Source organism: Rattus norvegicus, chromosome 3, assembly GCF_021556685.1.
Source record: "Rattus norvegicus strain SHRSP/BbbUtx chromosome 3, alternate assembly SHRSP_T2T, whole genome shotgun sequence".
Classification (NCBI taxonomy): domain Eukaryota; kingdom Metazoa; phylum Chordata; class Mammalia; order Rodentia; family Muridae; genus Rattus; species Rattus norvegicus.
Window position 1 is genome coordinate 94724636 of NC_141536.1, and position 10177 is coordinate 94734812.

At 38.2% G+C, this 10177-nt stretch overlaps 1 long non-coding RNA gene across 1 annotated transcript; it reads right to left on the reverse strand.

Annotated features, from left to right (window-relative positions):
• Positions 1 to 1309: 1309 nt before the first annotated feature.
• LOC147995626 (uncharacterized) lies at positions 1310 to 9624 on the reverse strand. The gene is made up of 4 exons (XR_015684964.1): positions 9246 to 9624; positions 4475 to 4571; positions 3805 to 3846; positions 1310 to 2657 (listed from the first exon to the last, which is right to left on the reverse strand). It is a non-coding gene; the product is annotated as an uncharacterized LOC147995626 (long non-coding RNA).
• Between the last annotated feature and the right edge of the window lie 553 nt (positions 9625 to 10177).

The window sequence follows — 10177 nt, forward strand, 5'->3', positions numbered from 1 at the left end:
AATTCATCCTCAAACCCACAAATGCTGACTCCCAGCCCTAATTTAGTCTGCCCTCTCCCACACATAGAGAACACAGTTGTGTCGGTTGTCATGAGTAATCAAAGCATGGCAGACAATTGGAAAGCCATTCTGAATAACACTGTGGATCATCAGTGAAGAATGTAACTGTGCGCTAGAGGCTTCCCTGTGGTGGGAGAATATGACGGTGGCCCAAGGGGCTGCATGGAGTTTTAATACCTGTTCTGCATCTTCTACGAATAAAAAGGAACTGTAAAAAAACACTCACTACAAATATTGTCAATTAACATTGAAATCATCAATACAGACAACTTATTAAAAGCTCCAGGCGGCTTTTGATTATACGAAAACTGAAATTATGCACAGATGATGTCAAAGAGGCAATGATGAGGCAACAAAGCAAGACAGAAGAGACAATTTGAGTCACCATAAGGGGAGAGTTGAATACATTATCCTGTTCTACCTTCCTCCACTCCAATAAATGTGTGCCTAGCATCTCATTTGCATTTCTTCTAGACCCTTCTGAATGCAATTATTCTTCCTTCATCTGGATTCTCCCTTTGTGGAACATTACTACTGCACAATTACTGTTCTCCTTATATGCTACTCTATCTACTAGGACATGACTCTCCTTAAATTGGGAATATTTTTATTTTATTTTTACCTTATAGCTTGTATAGTAACATGTGAACTGCTCAACAAAGCCTTGTAGGACTCAGTTAGCAAAAATAGAGTCCCAGCAAATGTATGGTGTTATAATTTCGCTACACCTGTTGCTCTTTTCCAATATATTTAATATTACTAACCTTTTAGCCTCAAAGCACACAGCTTAAATGGTTTAGGGTGGCACTGGGGTTCTAACCTCTTTTTAACTTAGTAAATGTTATCTAAGTTCATTCATATAGTATCATGTATCAATATTCCGTGTTTTATTATTACTCAATAATAATCTATTGTGTGGACATGTCCCATTTTGTTCATCCATTAGTCTGTCAAAGGCTTATTTCTGCCTTCAGTTACATAAATACAGATACTCTGATATCTTCCATGACAGAATCCATTTATAGGAAATATCCATAGAAACATAAACCTATCTAACCGTTTCTCGAGACAGTGGGGAAAGGAGTGACTATTTAATGGATCCAAATTTTTGTTTGGTATGAAAATTAAGCTCCAGAGGAGGATTGTGATATTGGTTGCACAGCATGATAAATAAACTCAATGCTACAGATGTTATGCTCTAAAATATGCATTTTCCCACTACAAAAAGTATACATTTGCCATCGTATTAATACATATCACTAGTTTATTTTTATAGTAACATGTGTGTACATATTTATATTACTATATGTGTATAATGGTAATCTTTCCTTTAAATTATGAATGGGAAGACAACATAATTGAAACAGGAACAGTATTTTTTTAACTCACAGAAAACATTCCATCTGTAATCCTGTAGTTTTCTCTGAGTCCATGCAGAAAGTGAGATACTGGTAGGTCCGATGATGACAAAATCATTTTAATTATTACTGCTAGCAATACAACTTTCAGGATGTTTTACAATATATATCAGTTGCCATAGCTTTTCATGTCATTTAAATTTGTATGAAGAAGCTATTTTAAAGAATATTATATAAGAACAACACAGCTACATTCAATTTATAAAAAAAAAAAAGTTCATTCAGGCATGTCCATAAAAGCTAAATGTTAGGAAGAAACATTTAAGAAACAATATAGACTACTGTTACTTAACACACAGAAACTTATCCTGATGAAGTATTGAAACTATTTAAAGATTTCGTATAAGATTCAAAGCATAAAATAGAAAGTTTTAAATCACTTAAGAATACAATTTATTTAAGATCTATGCAAGAGTTTGATTGATATTGGCTTCATATTGAAATGGAAAACGCAGTAGGACTATAAATGGCTTTTATCCTTTAGAAATTATTATTCAGTTAGTATTAATTTTCTTCAAAAATATTTATGAGTACCTAGAGTGTGCCAGACACTGCTTGGAGTTCTCAACTCCATAATGAACATAGCAGTTAGGCTCCTGCACTTAGTATGTTTTGTATTTTAGTAGAGAAGATTGGTGGGAGCAAATCATTACAAAGTTAATTATTTAATTTCATTTCTTGCAAGTGGCTTATAAGAGATGTTCAAGGGCTCTTAAGAAAATGGACACATTTCATTAGCGTTCTTTGTTAGATAGTCAGGGGGAAATGCCTAGAAACAACAGAGCATACATGTCTAAAGGTTCTAGGAGATGTCAGGAATGTTAACATAATTACATCAGCTATTCACTTTTGTGTGGTGAAAAGCAATAAAGGTTGCCACAGATGCCTTACAAAAGCTCACGGCAAGAGAAGATACAGATCGAGGATTAAGAAAGTGAGAGCTTCCCACTAGCATAAGCTGTTCAGAGCAGTCGGGATCAGATGGAAGCCTCGGATCCTAGGATCAACTTCTCACTTCTAGAAATGACAGAACTTCATTAGAGCTTCATGTTCTTATCTGGAAAGCTGGGACAACTGCTTCTAGGCTGTCACGAAGATAAACTCGGAAGAATGGCTTGCATAGGTCAATAGTGATGTGTTGGATACATGAAGATCAAGTATGAGAGTTTTCAACGCACCCTAGAAAATAATTGTCATAGCAATTGGAGAGGAAAAAAATCCAAGACAGTACAATAAAAAGAAAAAAATGAAACAGATATAAGTGTCCAATACTGCTGAATATCTATATTTAATAAAGGTTGAGACCATCATAATCCCTTATATCACAGAAGGCATGAAACCCAGACTGAGCTGCAGAATAAGGAGAGAACTCTTTTGGGGTTGTTGTCTCCCTTTTGTTCCCCCCTTCTTAAAACAAATATATTCATGTTTTATGATGGAATAACAAAAGAACGAAGGAAAAAGTACAGAAAGCATCTTATACAGGGGGACAAAAATGACCTCCTCTTCCCATGTCACAAAATTTCTAGTGACACACAGGAAATTACTCACTAGCATGTTTGCGTGGTCATAACATTTGCTCTGCCACGGGCCTAAAAGTAAAGGCTTAAGTATTTCCAATGTCTCCTTTAAAGGCCAGCACCTTAATTGCTGTCATGGCTCTTCCCTGAAGCCCTTACAATCCCCAGTGTTAGTATCCCACTGATTGAGTTACCGAAGAGCTGGACAGATTTATCATCACAACTGTTTGCCCTGTAACCTTGTTTAAAGCCAAATGTGACTTAAGTGAAAGTGTGAGGACTGAAGACCTTTTGCTAATTTTGAGGACTGCTTTGGGCACTTCCAGTACAGAAAATGCTAACTTTTAGCAGCTCCAAGAGTTGGGTGGGGCAGAACAACAGTGGTAAATGGTGACCCAGATGCTTTTCACAATGAGCAACATTCAGAATAATGGTGCCTGAACCTAACAGTTGCCAAGTATCTCAGGAAGGAAAACCATGAAAAGATGAGCAATCTTCTTTTTCTTTTGCGGGGGGTGGGGGTGGGGGGATGGGTTGGGAAGGTGGCGTGGGGGTGGGGAGTGAGCAAAGAAGCTGAAGATGCATCATTATCATTTTAATCAGTGGGTTAGACCAAATCAGGGAATAAAGTCTTCACATGTCCCACTAATTGTGCGAATATCAAAAATACAGAATTCAAAGGGACAATGAACCACAAAATCGGATCCTGACTCTTCAAAATCAAAAAAGAAGTAATATTTAAAAAGGAGGTTGTGGGGGCAGCAGAGAAAGGAAAGTCAGGGAGGAGTGGGGGAGGGGCTTTGTACCTTGAGAAGCAGAAAACTGCTCATTACATAACTCATTTCCTCCTGTGTAAAATAAATAATGTAAGCGACAACTTCAAATTATTTCTTTAATAAAATTAAATAGTATAAGAAAATAACCTGGCCCTGGGCACAGGTCTTTAATTGCTGGTTTTTCTGCTTTCCTCCATGACAAAAGCAGCTTCAGAGGCTGCCTGGCATGCAACGCTAATTCCAATTCCACCTGTTCAACCTACCCAGAAAGGTAGTATTCTAATCTTAGGATCTGAGTGGAGTCTTAACCTACATAATGCATGGAGTCCATCAGCTTCAAAGCCTGGTTATCTAATTGACCCTCTGCCCTGCAGCACTGTGCTCTTCTGAACTAAATCCATTTACTCCTTCCTTAATTAGTTTCATTGTGCTACCGACCATGGGAGCAATTCCACCCTTGCTTAGAGCCTTCTTAGGGACTCTATGGATAAGAAGCTTAGAAGTTCAATTTTAAGGCATGCTGCTAGTGATCAAGCTTTAGTCCTCCATCCAGTGCCTTACAGCGGTGTGCTAGGTTTGTTCCTCTTAGCTTTAGTTGAGTGGGAGTTTCAGATGGACCAAGACTTAAATTCATTTTCCCCATTGAAGCGTCCTCCCTTGGGAACCGCAGAGCTTACCTACCGCCCTCAGTTTTACTTGCCGGTTAAGGTTGATTAGATCAGTGGCAAATGTCTGCCTTGAGTAAACATGTCTTCTCCCATGCATTTGGAATCTGGATGCTAAAAGGTTGTGACACTCTGTAGAAATCCAAGCAGAAAGGTCATACGAAGACTGCCAAAGAGCAATGCAATAAAGGCATACATAGAAAAAGATCAATCTGAAGCAGAGGGCTAAAACAAAAGTCTCCCAAGAGAAGGACACACAAGAGACCGTATGCCTGCCAAAATAGAACAAGGGCATAGAGATGTCACTGATGATTTAAAATCTGTACAAATTTCCAGCATTTCACTTATTATGCACCTTTTGTAGCACCACACAATGAATCCTGTTGTTCTTAAAAGTATATGAATGGACCATTCTTCCTTTTTCTTCTCTCCTCTCTTCTTTCTCTTCTATGGGCTTTGTGTGTACACAAACCCCAAGCCACCAGAACAAGAGTTTAACTTTGAATCAAAGTCCTAAAGTGTTTTCTAGAAGACCACTGTACTGGTTAGTTTGTGTGTCAACTTGACACAAACTGGAGTTATCACAGAAAAAGGAGCCTCAGTTGTGGAAATGCCTTCATGAGATCCTACTGTAAGGCATTTTCTCAGTTAGTGATCAAGAGGGGAGGACCCAGCCCATTGTGGGTGGTGCCAGCCCTGGGCTGGTAGTCCTGGGTTCTATAAGGGAACAAGCTGAGCAAACCAAGGGAAGTAACCCTGTAAGAAACATCCCTCCATGACCTCTGCATCATCTCCTGCCTCTTGCTTTGTGTGACCTCCTTTGGTGATGAACAGCAGCACGGAAGTAAGCTGTATAAACCCCTCCCTCCCCAACCTGCTTCTGGATCATGACGGTTGTGCAGGAGTGGAAACCCTGACTAACACAACCACCTTTATCTTACCTTCCGCCAACGTGTAGAAATTCACCTATGAATATAGTCTCTGCACTCCAGCTTAGGGACTAGAATCTGTCCCCAAAAATTGTTCTCAGAACCTGTGCACTTTCTTGGTTGACTGCTACTATCGGCACATCATTCACTCTTAACAAGACTAAGAAGAGAAGTGGTAGAGGCAGTTTCTCAAACTAAAACAAAAACGTTGGTAAGGTCTTTGGAATCTAGAAATAAAGGATGCAAATGTACACACAGTCACACAGATTTCCCTACTCAGTAAAACATAGAGGGAATTGGGAGAGAATAAATTTAGTTCTATTTCCAGATTGGTTAAATCCAAATTGGTGAGTTTTAATTAACATTAAAAGGAATCGGTTAATTACTACATCACACATGCCTGTCTTATAACTTGTTCACATATACCTTTCCATTATCCAGTCTCATTTGTCCCTTCCCATCTCATTTTTACCTGTCCCTTTCTTTCAGACTAGTGCAAATAGCTCCCTTCAACATTTGTGTGTCATCCCTCCCAAATACACACACACACACACACACACACACACACACACACACACACAAACACTTTGATTCTGAATATTAGAGAAAACAACAGAATAAGGTTCCACTGTGTTTGTGGTGTGTGTATGAGAGTGGGTATATGTGTGTTCATGTATATTCATACATGCATTCACAAGCTATTGTGTATCACACTTTCTTTATGCATTCTTTTATTAGTGAACATTTGTGATGTTTTCATATCTTTCATATTGTTAACAATGCTACAATAAATACAGATCTCTAAAGATCTCTGGAATGCTGACTTGATTTGATCTGCCTGGTTTGGTATAGCTGGTTCATAGGAGTTCTCTTTGAGGAACTTCCATATATATTTGCTTACCTAAACAATGTAAGTTTAAACAAACACTAGTAAAATTTGAGACTATTAATCTTACAAAACGGGTATTATATAGTATCCTATGATGATACTATAAAGCTTAGAGAAGAAAATGAACATGAAGGTGTTATGTAAACTACTTATTACTATAGGACTCATTTTCTCTATAGACAATGTTTTAAAGACTTGCACTAATAGAAACATCAAAAAAGTCAGAAAATGCAGAAATGTACATTTAGCAAGTGTTTTGTAGATGCTTCAAACATATCGTGTTTACTTTGGGAACAATAAAAGACGTGTCCAACCCCAAAATGTCATCCTCCATAGATATAACAGCCATTCTTTGGTGAAGGAGGAGAAAGACTGGGATTCTGTACTAATTGTCATATTCTTAAACACTACAAGTGGTATAAGAATGTGTATAAACTTCATTAGGCATGGACTTCTACCTCTTTGTTTATCTTAGCAGTAGCTTTATGATTCAATATGAATTTAATATCTTAGTAGGCATAAGAAGAATAAAGAAGGAGTACTTTCTTAAGAGAGATTTGGCTCAGTCAATAGGTTTTAAAATATCACTTTAATCGTTATTCTTTTATATCCACATTGCTCACAGGTTCTATCATTCAATCAACTAACATTAAGGTTATACTGTGCAAAACCAAAACACCCTAAATCCAGCTGAAATGATGAGGCTGCACTCAAGTATTAAACAAGAAAACACATATATTATGAATTGGAGTCAAAATATACAAAATGAACATTAGAGAAAGATTGGTTTCATATCTGCCAATTATCTGTATCAGTATTTGCAAAGAAATAATCTTAGAATGTTCACATGGCTTACACAAGGCAAAGTATTAATAGGATAATGTCAATCCAAGCTTGTGTCCATAGATAGAGCCATAAGGATGCTCATAGGATAATACAATTACTATGTTCACCTAAAAGTATGCCTAATAGTGAGTATAGGGTGTAGTAAATTATCAGATATTGACACATAATACACATGAGTATATATAATATAATCCTTATTAGGGATATGTGCTGAAAAAAGTGATATATATAATATATATATATTGAACCAATGAGCACACACCAAACCAGTGGAGATTTATGGATTGCTTAGTAACTTTAAAATTAGCACTCTGGTTTCAGGTATCTGTTCATTGTGAGTAAATGTAGGGATGGATAGCCTTATAATCAGATTTCTGTACCTGAAAGGATGTAGACCATACTATGTCCTTTTACAGCAACCAACTGGGCTAAAAAATGGTGTTACTCTAAATACATTCTCACTGTATCAGCCAATCCCACTTGCTTTTGCAAGCATGTTGGCATAGAGCATAGATGACGGTGCCAAGACTACTTGGATTTGAATCAAATCAGAGCGAATCTGGGCAAGTTTCTTCATCTCTTTGTGCCACAGGTTGTAAGCCACTTTGTGCCTTATATGTAGATGGTGATTCCAGTATCATGGGATGATTGAAATACTGAATAAATGTAATAAATAAATGGAGAACATAGGGTAAAGTGCTTGGCTAGAAACAGAGCCTCAAATAATATCATAGTCAAGCTGAGAGGATATGTCAGCTATTTGGTCATCGTGTACATCAGTTTACACATCAGAAAAATTTAAAATACCCTTCAGGTTTGCATAAGTATTTAATATTTTTAAAGAAAAACACCATTAGGTTATAGTAACAATCAGGTACACATGATCGTTTTGGAAAAGTACTTAAACCAGAGTGACGTGGACGCTCTAGAACGACATTGCACTGGGATCTTTTTAGGTCTTCAGTGAGTAGGGAGGTAGCGAAGTGAATGGCTAAAATCAGGGAAGAAAAGTACAATCAGTCGTTTAAGATGCTTTGAGATGCCTGAGCTATCCAAATGTGTGTGTTGTGTGTGTAATTCTGTGTGAAGTGTTTGCTCTCTTCCATTTTTAGATGAAGAAGTTAAGGCTTTGAGCAATAAATATCGCACCAATTTCAGGGGATTATACTCATGGTTGAATATAAAGTATATGTCAAATATGGAGAATGTTCTGCCATATATTGGGAATTAAGTATTTGTTTATTGTTAGAATGCACATGCTGCTAACATTTGCTCCAAGTTCGATAGCTGCTGAGTAATAGAGGCAGTATTTAAACCCAAGAACGTTCAACCCCAAAGCAAGTTCTACTAAACTGTGGGTTGGTGGGTATGTGCTTCCTACAGTGATGATGGCTAGAGACTATGTATGAAGAGAACACACAAGTCTCTGGCCTCTGAAACCACATAGCCACACAGTGGTAAGTGGACAATATGGTTTAGAAGAAAAGAACATAGTGTGGGATGAAGATTGCAGAGACAAGAACAATGAATCATAAACCCCGTTTTAAAATTCAGTTGGTTAAAAATGGGGAAAGGAAAATCCGTGTGAGCTGAGTCCTGGAACATGGATAAATAGAAGAAATTTAGATGACCCAGAAGAGCCACCCTGAGAAGTGTCAGCACCCCAAATGCAAATTTGAAGATTAGTTGGGTGAGATATGAAGCACTCTGATTCTGAAATTGCTATGACTAAGGCCTCCAGCATTGCTGGGAGTGAAACTTCGGTTGTTAAAAGGAAGGCAGCCAGAGCTGTGTTTGCTTGACGCTTGCAGGAGTTACACTCGTAAGAAATCGTGGGAGGCACACATGGAACTCCCCACCCACTGGGGTTGATAATTCATGCTAATTGTACACATTTCCAAAGCCTCCCGTGTGAGAAGGAAAAAATAAAAATGTTCTCTTAACATTTCTGAAGTTCATAAATGTGGCAAATGTTCAATAACTATATTTAACTCCTGTTGCACATTCCCTAGCCTTAGAAATATATTAACCAACAATTTCACGCACTCTGCAAAAGCAACACACATTTACGTGCTTTTCTGTTGCCCTTTCTAAGTGACCACTGGTGTCCATCACAGTATGGAAAGGGTAGCCCAAACTTACCTTTTCTAAAAGTTGCCCTGATCAAATACGCCATTTTGACAGTTTTTCTTTCTGTATTTTGCATTTGGTGTTGAATTCCAGTGAAATCCTAGTCAGTTGGCAATAAGAACTGGATGCAAAGGCATAGAGTACACAACCCCCCCACACACACACAACACACACACACACACATACAACACACACACATACAACACGCACACACACAACACACACACATACACACACACACATACAACACACACACATACACACACGCACACACACAACACACACACACATACACACACACACACACACACACACACACACACACACACACACACAAAACACACAGAAAATGAGAGCTGACCAATCAACTTCCACTGCCTGTTATTGACTCAACCTGTACCTACACATTTCCCTAGGTTCTTGCTTCCTGTCTCGGTGCATAATCCTTGGACCTGTATCAAACATAAATATTTGTCAGAAATGCAGTTTTATGCCCTGCCCTAGATTAACTGATTCAAAATCTATATTTTTGGAAGATGCCCAAGTGACACATGTTAAACTTCTCCACCCACCTTGCTAACACCGAGATCACATGTCACCACTGGTAGTTTCCTTGCCTGGGTGGAGTCCTGCAGGGTAAGTTTCTCCATGGGAGAATGGTATCTTATGTGGTCTGGTAATCCAACATCTAACCTGGTCCCCAATAAGTAGAAATGAACTTGGTATCCTGTGCTTATTATTTGTCAGGTGCTAATGTGTTGCCTTGATCCTTTAATCTCTGCCACAAGCCTTTGAGAAGATTATGATTTCCTTGTGGTTGATAAAGTAACGGCAGTTCAGCAACTGTAAATAATGCTCAAAAAGTCATACAAGCAGCAGTCAGCTGAACTGGTGTTTACATCAGGCCCCATCAGACACCACAAAATGTGCTCTTAACCACTATT